Raw genomic sequence first — 14304 nt, 5'->3', positions numbered from 1 at the left:
CAAAGTAAAGTTCTCCCACACTTTGGATGACTTCGTTCGATTAGTTTTATCTTCCGCTTTTTTTATTTTTCTTTCTCAAGCTTACTCCACTGCCGTCTGTCTCCACCATCTCTCTGAATGCTGCAGACGCAGTTCAGGAAGCACGTGACATAAAACGAGGCCAGCTATTGGCTATTCGCTACTTCTGCTGTACTGGCTGAATTAAACCTGCGGTGGCTCATTACTGCCACACTTTGGTCATCGCAGATTTAAAATATGCACAAAATGAGCTGCTTACGGCAAATAAAAGTGGTTTAGCAACTAATCGATGACTAAATTAGTTGACAACTATTTTAATAATCGATTTTAATCGATTAAATTGATTAGTTGTTTCAGCTCTAAATATCAGAATCATGCAATGAGCAAGTCTATGAGCTATGAGCAAGTCAATGAGCAATTAATTAATATAATTAATGTTAAGCATACAAAACATGCACAAACCCACTTGCATTTGTGGTGAATGAGAGTGTTATGCAGGCTCAAATTTATTTGTATGGCATATCTTGCAATAGATTCAGTTTCACTATTCAGTTTCAAATAAATTTGTTATGGCTATGCATTAAAGGTGCTATATATTGCAAAAATCACTTTTATAAGGTGTTTGAACACCGATGTGTGGCCGCAAACAACCAGCCTGTAATGGTAAAAATCCACTCACTAATTTTTTTATAATCCCAAAAAATCATAAACTGTCTCTCCACACGAGCAGTTCCAGACTATGATGACATAGTATGTGAAAGTCCCGCACATTTGTGAAGCTCTCTGCCCTATTAGCATATACACAGCCCTGAGTGAGAAGCTGTGGTCAGCCATTAAATTTTTCTTGCTGTAGCTGCTGGAGGTACAATGCAAGCACCAAAGATCCACTAAAAGTGTTGTGTGTTGGGATGCACCAACAAACATAGGCGTATCCATAGACCGCTGACTTTTATTTTCAAAGGAAATTTCCCAGAAAAAAAACTGAAAAGTCCTATACACCGGCCTCACAAACGAGGGTCAGTTCAGGGCTGGAGTTGTGCAAAGATTGCTTCTGAAAGAGGGATCGATACCAACGGTTCGTGCGCAAACATCTCCAGACAAAGTAAGCATCACGCATCATATTTTAGGGGTCGACCGATATGTCTGTTTTTCAAGGCCGATACAGATATTTTGAACTGATATATATATGTCTGGTGTACAATGAAGACGACGACGAAGAATATTCGATTAAAATCGATTATTAAAATAGTTGTCAACTAATTTAGTCATCGATTAGTTGTTAAATAACTTTTATTTGCCGTAAGTGGCTCATTTCATGCTTATTTAAAATCTGCGGTGACCAAAGTGTGGCAGTAATGAGTCACCGGAGGTTTTACTCAGCCAGTACAGCAGGAGAAGTAGTGAATAGCCAATAGCTGGCCTCGTTTTATGTCACGTGCTTCCCGAACAGCGTCTCTGCAGCATTCAGCGTGATGGTGGAGGCAGACGGCAGTGGAGTAAGCTCGAGAAAGAAAGAAAAAAAAGCGGAAGATAAAACTAATCGAACGAAGTCATCCAAAGTGTGGGAGTACTTTACTTTGAGCCTTCAAAAAAAAAAGAGTAACCTCTAAACTTTGCACTACTGAACTGACTTTTATATGTTCAGATTCTCCAGTACAATGTTGTTTGCAAATGTTTAAATGTTTAGTCGTAAAAGCTGATAACATTGCTTTTTAACAGTTAACATTTAAAGCTTTACAAACATGTTCTGTGATCAGTTTTTCGTTTACCAGTTCATAATTCAGTCTTGCAGCCTAATTATGACTGAATGAGAGAAGTAAATGTTTAAATGTATTTGAAATGCACTTTTTTTTCCTAAGTATTCACTGCTCTTTTTCACACAGCAAGTTTTTTTTGTCCATTTTTTTTCATATTTTTTCAATACATTTTTTATGATGGATTTTACTTTAAAATGTGAGTTCCATTCAGGTTTCATGCCATTGGCACTTTATTCGAATGACTGTTTACAATTTCACAGCATAAGCTATGAAGCTGTTTCCCAGGTATAAGTTGTGTGTTTACAGGAAGAAAAATAATAATAAAATGCAATGTACTGCAATTTTATTCTGTTTTATTCTTATTCTTAGTGAAAATATGTTCTGAAAGATTACTTAACCCTCTGGGGACGGATTGGGCGGTACCGCCCAAAATGGCATACTTTTACAAATGTGTAGTTATCTCAAAAACTATTAATGCTAGAGAGATGCGGTTTTTTTTGCCGTCTTCCTCAGATTCCACTGAAAACAGCGGTATCCAGTTTGTATATTAAACACGCTTCCCTTATTGCGCAATACCACTGCGTAAACAGGCCAATGAAAACTATTATGTTAGGCAGATTCAACACGCAACAACCAATGTAAAAACCGCTGGGAGGAATATTTTTCTAACCCAATCAGAGGAAGGTTACCATGATTTATTCTAGCCATTCAGAGGACTCTGTAGCTCTGCTGTAGCCTTGTAAAAGCTGGGCTGGACTATAGTAAAACGACCTCCAGCCAGGTGTAATCAATAACCGATCGGAGAATCAGCATGAGGTGGAGAAAGCAGAAAGCGATCGGAGTGTTACAGAGAATGATCGGAGTATTAGCGAGCACAAAGAGATAAATTCGAGAGAGATATAGCATTATTACAGAATTGTTTTATCAAAATTGCAAGCAGTAAAAGATTTAGGGCAGAACAAGCTCTGGAACAATTACTGGAAAGTGACGAGGGGAAATCTGGAGCAGACAGCTTTTACACAGATGACGAAGTATTTTACCAGGATGGGGAAGATCCATTTGAGGACTGGTATGTAACTTCAAATAACCTCTTTATCATTATAATTTATTATATCATACATCTTGAGTATGTATATGTTTTGGATTTTTAGTCAGATAGCGATTGAGGCATGACATATTTGTTTTAGTGTACCATACTACTCTTTCCCTGTAAACTCAGTTCAAGAGTGGTGTGCAATTTGTTTCAATAGACTGACTTACTCAACTAAGTAAACTGCTCAGGTCAAGAGAGGTGAAATGTGTTTTTAGTGAACAGTGGAGTTTCATAGGGTTACATGAGTTTATAGGAGTTATTTTTTCTACATTGAATTTTGACACAAAAAAAGCTTCCAGTTTGATTGTGTATTTGCTCTGATGCAGGATGCAGACAGGACAACTCGCCGCACACCCCTACCCATTGTCCCTTGGACCCAGCAAACCCTGCACACAAGCCTGCAGATGTCAGAAAGTACTGTGAGCACTGCAAGGCAAGCAAAGTGTACAACAAGACCTCCTGGCCTTGCTTTGCTCACTGGCATGCCTAGGACTGTTTGTAAAAAAAGTTAATTATTTAATTGTTCTTTACACATTTGATTAAACAATAACACATTTCTGTCAAGCAAAGAGTTTGAAAATTTTTTTTTTTTTCAAAAACTGTTCTATATTGTGTGTTTTTCAGTAATAAATGACAAAAAAAAATCTAATTTTCGTCTTTGAAATTCTCTAGTTTATTGTACAATTTTTCACTCATACTTCCTTTATAAACACATTGCATGCATGCTTATGGTAGCTTAGGGTCTTCTGAATCCATCGATACCAAATACATGGTGGTCCATCATCATTACATATGGTTTATAAGCCGAAATGTAAAAATAGAGAAAACAGACCAAAAAGGGCTTAGTCCCAAAAATAAAAAAAAACGCCTAGGACTGTTTGTAAATAAAGTTAATTATTGAATTGTTCTTTACACATTTGATTGAACATTAAACCATTTCTGTCAAGCAAAGGGTTTGAAAAATATATTTTTGGGTCAAAAACTTTTCACTTTTGTTGTGTGAGGTAGGATTTTCAGTAATAAATGACAAAAATCTCATTTTTGTTTTGAAATTCTCTAGTTTATTGTACAATTTTTCACTCATACTTCCTTTATAAACATATTGCATGCATGCTTATGGTAGCTTAGGGTCTTCTGAATCCATCGATACCAAATACATGGTGGTCCATCATCATTACATATGGTTTATAAGCCGAAATGTAAAAATAGAGAAACAGACCAAAAAGGGCTTAGTACCCTAAGGGTTAATAAGCTTTGTTCGGGATGTTAAACTACTTTAGGAGCCCTAAGGACTGCCATGGTAAAAACATTATTTGAAATCTCCTTGTGAAATTTGCTAGAGTACGTATGGGTCAGTGTTTTGATTGCAGAAGAGTTCGACAAAGGATTACTAGCACATAATAAAACACAACTCCAGGTATGTTTTTGATGAGGAAATGACAATGCAAAATGGTTAAAATCTCTAAAAAGTCTGTTGAATGATAAAGACTCTTTAATAATAAGTTACTTGGGGGGGAAAATGGGCAAAACAAAAATATAAGTACATAAATCGATTAATCGTAAAAATAATCGACAGATTAATCGATTATCAAAATAATCGTTAGTTGCAGCCCTAATGATTTATGTTTTTTGATTAATACAATTTAATTTAGTTATTAAAAAGGAGTTGAGAAAATTTAAACGGATAAAAACAGAATTTGGAAAAATTGAAACAGAAAAAAAAATGGAATTTGGATTTAATTTTTTTTATGGAATTTAGGAAAAAATCAAATGGATTTCATAGGGCCCTACATGATTCAGATGTTTCCTCTGCGTGTCATTACTGCCTGGGAGATGATCTTTTGGTTCAGCATGATTGTCCTCTCCAATGATATATTGATTACTTCTAAAAAGCAATTTCTGAAACACTTTGCATGTGCCTGTGGTGAGTCACAACTGTTTGTATTTGTTCATGTTTTAAAAGACATAGATGTGAATCTTGATATGCCAGTAGTGTGCATCTGTGGTGTTTGTGGTTGCAGGGTCGATAAAGAAATCACAGTGAAACACAAGGAGCTGACTGTTCTCCCTGGGGCATTAAGCAGTCAGGAAGCAGGCAGAGCTGGACTGCTCACATAATCGCTGCTGTTTAGTCCCATTACAGCAGCACTAGTTGTGTTATGCTGGATTGTTGTAGCCAGCAAAGTATTTGTAAAAACACTTTGTCTCCGTGAGTTGCCAAAAATGTATCTTGGGATTTGAGAAACAGGTGAGTGACAGTGTCAATAAGGTAAGACCAGAACGAAGCACACAAATTATTCTTTGCATTGGTGTGGCAGCTAATATTATTTAAAGTCTTAAACTCAAAAATAAATGAATATCTTTCACAGTATTTGTTTTCTAGTAAAAATATCTTTTAATCAAGACACATTAACTTAAGATGACCCTCAAAATCCGAAATTTACTGGAAATTCTCCACCTTTTTGCAACCTTTAGGGGGAAGTCGTGGCCTAGTGGTTAGAGTGTTTGACTCCTAACCATAAGTTTGTGAGTTCGAGTCTCGAGGCCGGCAATACCACGACTGAGATGCCCTTGAGCAAGGCACCGAACCCCCAACTCCTCCCCGGGCACTGCAGCATAAAACGCTGCTCACTGCTCTGTGTGTGTGTTCGTTCATTCGTTTGTTCACTGCTCTGTGTGTGCACTTTGGATGGGTAAAATGCAGAGCACGAATTCTGAGTATGGGTCACCACACTTGGCTGTATGTCACGTCACTTAGTTTGTACCTGCATCAATGGTCATGTGATACACATTATCGGTTGTGTAGTGTGGACGGAGATTATTTCTGAAACACTGTGAAAGCACCAGTGTAGGTGCTGTTTTAAAATGAAAATGCACCTGTTTAAACGGGGCCTTACATTTTCTTACTTTTTTCCCCCTTATTAACACTTACAGAAACCCTGTATCTGAAACCACAAATTTCTGATTGTGAAACTGCTTCATAATGTTCTTGAGAGTAAAAGCTGAGAATCTTTTTTTTATATTACTGCTACTACTACCACTACTTTTTTACTTAAATGTGACATTTTTTATTATAGACTATGAATGTCATTATACGACTGTTGTTTTTGCAGCTGAATTGTGCTGAATATAATGTGTGTGTTGATAATAGACATGCCAATATCATATCACAGTGATAAATATGCATTATACTGTTATCGTGGACACTTTTAAAATGCAGAGAATAATTATATATTAAAAATGATTCTAAATTTTGAATTGATTTTAAGAATACTTTTCCCATCAACTGGTCACAATGCACAGCATGGCTTTCTTCTGCATCACAGAAGCATGCAGTGCACTCGGATGTAAACAAGCACAATGAGAAGCATATGGTGGAGCGGGTGAGAGATGCTCTGGATGAAAATGCACATTCACTTTCCGACAGCAGATGGCGTTAAACTGCAGAAATGCAGCCGTTACCCCAGAAACCCCAAAGGCATTTAAATTATTTAAACAGCCATTCATATTTTTGCATTCACTATGGTGTTAATCAGGTGTCAAATAATTAAATATTTAGACTTAATAGGAAGAACTTCAAAAAAGATAATTTAATTTAAGAAATTCGTTCGGGTGTGCAAATCGGCCTTAAAATCGGCCTTGAAATCATCTAGTGTGTGGCCAGCCTTAGTTAATTCCAATATTTAATAACCCATTCTTAAAATCAAAAGTTGCAACTGTATTATTTAATGAGCTAACATGAACTGAGTTTTATTTTAAAATATGAAGATTAATAACTTGTTGCAAATGTAGGTATTTCTCATTGTGAAGAAATAAGGTTAACTAATGAGATCTTATTGTAAAGTGATACATACTGTATTGGTCTCTTTGCACTTTGATCTGTGTAAAATAAGTCTATACATTTTTGTGTGTATTGCTTAATGTAGACCTATTTAAATGTTCAGTTATTTTTGTTATTAAAATTAAACCTGTTATACTGTATTATGATAACACTTTTTTGCAACTAAATTTCAGTATTGTAATAATACCATATACCAGTGGTTTCAACTGGTAATACCAGTGGTTTTTCAAGCGGTGCCAGCCCGAGTTATTTTCTGTTCATTGCCAGTTCATTCAATAAAGACAGTTAACCATCTAGCTTCTGAGTACTAATTTATTAACCCAAAAAGTTAAAAAAGGTTGGGAACCACTGCCGTATACCATGATAAAAGCATTAGCAATTAATTGCAACATGAAAATTTTAAACTGGCATAACCCTAGTTGATAATAACAGTCATTGCTGCTGCCACAAAGTATGATTTCGCAGTGATGTAACAAGTGAGTGACTGACTTAAGCAATAACTATGAGAGAGACACTAAACTAATTAAAGGAGCTGTCGTACTGCCTCTTTGCTGGCTAGAAACTGTGCACTTGTAAGTAGATGTTGTTTGACTTGATCTGCAACATTGGACACTGCTGTAGTTGAATTTGTCCTTGACTCATACCATCCAATTTACAATACCAAGAAGCCTTTGTATCCCCTTGAGTTTGTGACACATGGCTCCTCCCTTGTACAGGGGCCTTTCCTCAAAGAGACAGCCTCTATAGCATTATGTCATTGGAATTGTGAACTGTCTTTCTTGGGATGAGGGAGTTCTTGTAGGGAAGGAAGCCTTTTTTTCTTTAATGAATGGCTGGGTGGAGTGTCTGTATGTGTTTGGTGCTTCCTTGAAAATGGCTTTTGAATTTGTTTGCATTTTTTTGACCCATTTCTCAAGTCTGCTTTTTTTCTCCTCCCTTGTTGTTTGTATTGAAATTAAAGTCTCAAATACTAAAACAATATGAAGTGTCACTGGTTTTGATAATGCAGGAAGTGTTGTTGCGTTAGTTAAGACCACAGGAAGACGTGTGTAACCTAACAAAAAACTACTGCTGCAGATGTTTTTTTGCTTGTAGGTTTTCAGAAATGCCAGTTAAATGCATAGATGAATATACAGTAGGCTTCCACTTGCAGTATTTAGAGTTGTGAGTTGCTTCTGCCTGTTGTATTATGGGTGCAATTGTTTCACCGGACACACCATATTGATTAGATGGTGAACCTGATATGGAGATCTGGTGTGCTGCATTCTACTAGTGCTCTTTATTTATGATTAAACCTTTCATTCCTTTCTGCTTTTAAGAATTAATTATTTATATCAGGGTGCTATGCAAACAAATTCTGTTTAGGAGCAAACAAATTATTTGTATGTTGTAGACTCGTCAAAATGAAGTGTTAGAGAATATTAAACAGACTACTAATACTTTAATGACTGCTAGTTGTCTTGCAGTTGCAAAGTTAGTTACTGTTAGTAAAATGTCTAAAGTGGACTGTCAAAGTAAAGTGTTACTGCAACATCTGCATGACTCGATTAATATTCACACCCTGTACCATAACTTTGCTTCAAACATGCAGGCATGATGTGTTTTTGTCACAAACGGCAAAATGAAATGAACAGATCCAAGGAGTCTTGTTGTTCATTTTGCTTTTTGCAAATGTGAGGAATGGGCAAGATTTGTAATAAAAGTTTTTTTTAACAGGGTCATATGATGAGTTTTCAAGTTTTCCTTTCTTTTTGGAGTGTTACAAGATGTTTGTGAATAGATTAAATCCATAAAGTTGGAAAGACTTAAGTCTCAAACCCAAAGAGATATTCTTTATAAAAGTTAAGACTCGTCCACGCCCTCCTAAAATGCCTTGTTTAGACACGCCACCACATGTCTACGTCATTGTGTGGGGACATTTGCATTAGGGATGTGCACGGATAGTCGAACATTCGAATATTCGTTCTGCTCTAATTATTCGATAAATAAAAATGATATTCGAATTTCGCAAAAAAAAAAAAAAAGTTCACAATAAAACTTAATTTGGTCACTTTCTGTGATTCTCCACGGCATATTTGAAGGTGTATGCAAGCAAAAAATAATTAATGAATGATTAAGGGGCCATTCACATATCGCGCCTAATAAGGCGTGGAAAGGGCTATGCGCACCGCTTTCTCCTTCTTTCCAAAGCGCTCGGGCAGAAGCGCTCCTGAGGCGACGCGTTCTCTCCATGAAGACGCGGAAATTTCAGCAAAGGATAAATTTTTTGCAGCACAAAAAAAAATCGCTTTCAGTAGCTCTGCTACTAAATTTATTTCAAAATGGCAATCCGTATATAGCTATGATCAGCTGTTCCTTAATCTTGGCTGAGCTTTCAACGTTGTTACAGGAAAGGATGAAGCTGAATGTTTAGTTCTTGTCACATGACCTGCGGTGCGCTTGTGGCATTCTGAAAGTTGAGATGTTTTTAACTCGATGCTGTGCGGACGCGACTGGAAAAAACGGGACCGCGTGCGCATCGCGACCGCGTCGCTTCCATTATGAGCGCGCATACCGCGCGCCTACATAGGAAATAACGAACTTGAGCATGGTAAAAGACGCGATATGTGAACGCCCCCTAAAAGAACTGCGGTCTTCTACAGTACTTCAAATATGCTGTGGAGAATCACAGAAAGTGATCCAAGAACATTGTTGCAGCATCTCTCAAGCAACGAATAAACACAGCTAACTTGGAGAATGCAGTGAAAACTCCTCTTCTCGCGACTGCCCTAGACCCTCGGCACAAACATCTCAGGTTTCTCGATGAAAACATGAGAGAAGTAAGAAAAAAAAGAACATTTTCCTTGATGCGAGTGGTGCGGATGCAGTCGCCACGATGAAGAATGCAATGCCCACTCGTCGGAAAAGGCTGAGCCAATTCTCCAGCGATGATTACAGAGAGTCCAGCCGAGACGAGTGGGAACAGTTCTTGCTGGAGCCATGTATTTCACCAGATGAGGATCCCATTCAGTGGTGAAACGAAAACACGAAGCGCTTCACAAAACGTATTCGCTTAGCACACCGTTATTTTTGAGTCCCGCCAACGTCTGTGCCATCAGAGCGCGTTTTCTCCGTGGCCGGCCTTATTGTTAACAGACTATGGAGCCGACTTTTCCCCAATCATGTTTACATGCCCGTATTTCTTAACAAGAACATTTGAAACAAAAGAAAAAAAGATTTGCTGACAGTTTAAAAGTTAAGTGTAAGCTACATTCTGTTCAATAGCCTAATTGCTGCAGGCTGCTTTACATTTTTTCTTTGTTCACTTTTTTTTTTTTTTTGCTTTTAATCTGTACTTTTGTTTGTTTGCACGCATTGTTAAAGGTTTTCAGCTACAAAACACGATGTGTAATGTTCAAGCTTATTGTAAGCTTGTTCAAAATGACGAAAACAAATGTTGCTGAAAAATAACGTCTGACTCATTAAACTTAATTTAAATAAACGAATATTCGAATATTCGTTTTTTGTGAGCTCAATTATTCGAATGTGATATTTGTGGAAAATGCCCATCCCTAATTTGCATAACACTGCCAAATGTTCACAAAAAGAAAGAATGCCTAACTTTTATTCTTGCTGTAGTATTGTTGCTACAGCTGCCATGTCGTGGAGATGCTGTGTGTTTTGTTGTGAAAGCAAAACTACTTTTTTTAGTCTTCCAAAAGAGGACACGACTAGAAATCAGTGGTTAAGTTGTATCTACAACACTGTTCCTGAACAGTTGCTGTTTCCTGGGAGAGTAGCCTACAATGCCAGTGTTCTGACAAATAAAGCTGACTCACAGTCTGTAAATACATTTTAATGGAAGCAGCATTAAAGGTTTTACAACTTGATTAAAATGCGAGTTTTGAGCAGTGTAGAGTAGCGCTTGTGATGCAACACAACGCGTAAAAACAGACAAAAAAGACAGTACATTATAGTCATTAGTCATTATAATCAGTAATTATGTCCCCACTGGATGCTACAAATGCCTCTTTTATAGTTTTTTTTTTTTTTTTGTCGCTCTGGACACAGCATCACACAGTATGTGAGGGGCGTAACATTTCCGTCACACGCTTGAGGTATTCGACCAATCACAACACTCTGAATAGCTGGCCAATCAGAGCACACCTTGCTTTTTAGAACAATGAGCTTTGGAAAAATCGATGCATTTCAGAAAGGCAGGGCAAATAGGAGAAACAATAGTGTACAGTATGTGGAAAATAGTGTTGTCACGATACCAAAATTGTTTCGATACGATACCTAGTCAAGAATTGCAATTTCGATACTTTTTCGATACTTTTCCTGAAAAGGGAAAATACACTCTCAAATATCATTGCTGTGCTTTATTTTAAACCCGGGACAACATTCTAATCATATAACACACTAATAAATGAACACATGAACAGCAGATATATTAAACATTTGAACAAAATATGAAATATCAAAATAAATTTTACAGAGTAATAAATTTATCTTGATTCTGAACTTGAATAAAAATATGAACAGCGATTATATTAAACAATGTTTCTGAACTCAAGATTAAATGAAAAGAAAAGAAGATTAAATGTCAAAATATAAATAATATCAATTTAAGCAATGGAATTCAAGTAAAAAAAAAAGCAATATCTCAGATATTGTAACTTATTCTGTCAGTTGTGCAACCTTTTCTTTCAGAGGAGAAAACTCAGCCAGTGAGCTTTAGTGAGCTTCATCTTTTTCTACAAGTCGTGGACCTGCTGCCACAGTATCGCCTAGTGATGCGCGGGTAAGGTTTTTTTCCAACCCACGGGTCCCGCTTTTATGAAATTATTTGGCCCGCCCCAGATAAACAGCACAGTTACTTTACAGTTACTTTATTTCCCGCAAATAACTAGTGGTGGTTCATCCATGAACAAATCTTTTAGGGTGAACGAATCGTTCTCGTTCAGGTAATCCACTGACTCATATTTCTCGTTCACTGAAGTTCCTCGCTCCACAGCAGCGCGCGAGCACGGCACTATTAGCAGCGCATGCGCACTTGTGAACAGCTCTGTGAACTGTTTCATCCTGTCAAAGAGTTACTAATGTGACGGAATATGTGATTTGTTGAATGTAGTGAACCCATATGCCCTTCACTGAACGAGATCGAGAGATCTCCTCATTCGTGAACGAGTTGAATGAACTGATACATCTCGTTTATGAACGAAATGAATGAGTATACAGGGTCAGTGAGCCAAGCATGTAAATCTCGATCAGCAATCAGCAGATACAAAGCGCAGTTATAGGTGCTGTGCAGATGCGCTCGTTTTCATATTTAGCATACAGAACATAACTCCACGTTTAATCCCCGATTAATGTGAATATTATATATGAACTGACTGACCAAACAATTAAAATGTTAATTATGCAAGAAAACCTCGTGCTTTGTTTATCTGAACAACTTATTTAAACTATTCAATGCGATTTATGCACACATTTTAGTAAAGCCAAATCAGTTTAGTAAAGCCACTAATGCAGCCATCTCGCTGTTATGTTTTTTTTGCTGCTTGCGTGAGGAGAAAAAACACAGACGTCCATAGGGAGGCACTGGAAGCGTGCGTTGCACACACCAACATGAAATACGTCTCTTACTAATCTGGAACGCAGTCATTCTTTGAGGTATCGATACTAATAAATTTAGGAATCGTGACGTTTTTAATTTCCGAGAATCGTGATACTTTTGAAGTATCAGTGCACTGTGCAACACTAGTGGAAAATAATGTTTGTTTTATTTAACCTTAAGCCACATAAACACATTTCATTACACAAAATAATGTTGTTGTTTTTTAGCAACGTCCTATGACCCCTTTAATAAAATTCCATAAATAAATGGTGGCTTTTTAATTAAAGTAAGACTGTATGGTACACTGCTAAAGTTGGGGGTCTATGCAGTAAAAAAAAAAAAAAAAACTTTTTAAAGTCTTTTATGTTCCCCAAGGCTACATTAGTTTGATCACAAATACAATAAAAACATTAATATTGTGAATTGAAATTTTCATTTAAAACAAGTATTTTCTATAGTATATTTAAATATATATATTTTTTTGCCTCTGGTGGCAACGCATCCATTACTCCAGTCCGTTATGTTTGATCAATTAAATGAGAACTTGCTCATCCAAAACCTTTGAACAGTAGAGTGTATATTAATCATATTAGCACATATGTTTTGATTCTCAAAATAGTTGCAGCCCTCATGGAATTAAAAAAAAAATGTTTTTAATCCTGTGATGTAGGGGTGTCCCCCGACTAAGGCTTTTCATAGTTGAATTGGAATTTTCTAATCTTGCTGATATTCGACTGATGGTCGAATCATATGTTTGGGGCGGGGCAAAATACATAGTCAATTCAGACATTCAACAGCCATAACTACTGATGTTAACACACAGGGAAAATGTGAAACAAATGCCTCGCAGATACAAACGGGGTAAATAATTTTTTTGTTTGGATTAAAAGATAGTTAACACTAAACGTCAGCAAAATCCTAACAATTAAAATTTTTTACAAAAGTGCTCTCATTATAAACTTAGCCTATATGATGGTAGTTATTAATGTTCTGCATTTCTGTTTTGAGAGGCACGCGCTTAAGATGACCAGTAGAGTGACGCATTTGATAGCAAGTTTTTAAGCAATGGGATTAAACTCATAATTTCATATAGAATATGCTTTGTTATTTATACAAAACATTAATATTAAGACTTATAGACTATCTGCAAAAAGTGCCCGAATGCACATGAACATATCTGCTGTGCTCTGAATGAACTCATGTTATGGACGCGTTATTCACAAAACAATGTGCAGAAACACAGCAGCTAAACTCACAGCGTTTTATTATAATGGTGTTCTCATGGTATGGGTGTGACAGTTCCAGTCATAGTTATTAACATTCTGCATTCTAGTTTGACCTGCTCGTGCTGTGCGCTGCAGAGATATCACCGTAGTACTACAATGAAGTGCTTGACTCAAAACCAGATGCATCTTATATCAAGTAAATAATTTATCCACAATATATATACACCGGCTGAAATGTTTTGAAATCACTTGTACCCTACCTTATTGAAAAAATCCAGTCTCAGTCTGTGTCAGTTTGAGTCTTGGTAAAGTTTTAAATTCCTGCCGCCAAGATGCTCCTCTGTCCGTCACGGATTATGGAAAGTGAAACATAAATCTATAGGGGTGGTTGGATTTATTCACGCACTTTAGAATATTTATTTGAAGCTTCTTTCTTTTCAGATTCTTATTCACTGCTTAATCATAATAGGCTGCATATTAACTTATTGGGAGAAAACCGCAAGTTCTATGTGAAACAAGACATTTGAGCGCTCATCGTCGACTATTTGGGGTCACCCCTACTGTGATGGCAAAGCTGACTTTTCACAATACATTACTGACATTAGTGTATATATTAATCCCATTAATATGTATGTTAATCAATTCTCAAAATAGTTGCTGCCCTAATAGAATTTATGTTATGTGCCTTGCCCTTTCTATCTCCCTCAGAATCTAACCTTTATACTGACTGGCTGTACTGTTTTTCTTTTTACCTGCAGGTGTGAATGTGT

General features: G+C 36.8%; 1 protein-coding gene across 2 annotated transcripts in view; it reads left to right on the top strand.

The window, feature by feature from the left end:
* Window positions 1-14304, top strand: part of fhip1b (FHF complex subunit HOOK interacting protein 1B) — a 42292-nt gene that overhangs the window by 7326 nt on the left and 20662 nt on the right. The window contains exon 2 of one of the 2 annotated variants that reach the window (XM_059500192.1): window positions 13642-13730. The exons of the other annotated variant lie outside the window; for it this stretch is intronic. The gene's annotated coding sequence lies outside the window, so the exon portion shown is untranslated. The remainder of the gene's footprint in view (window positions 1-13641; window positions 13731-14304) is intronic. 2 annotated transcript variants of the gene reach the window in all.

Source organism: Carassius carassius, chromosome 19 (genome assembly GCF_963082965.1).
Source record: "Carassius carassius chromosome 19, fCarCar2.1, whole genome shotgun sequence".
NCBI classification, from domain to species: Eukaryota; Metazoa; Chordata; class Actinopteri; order Cypriniformes; family Cyprinidae; genus Carassius; species Carassius carassius.
This window is presented reverse-complemented; position numbering and strand designations above follow the sequence as displayed.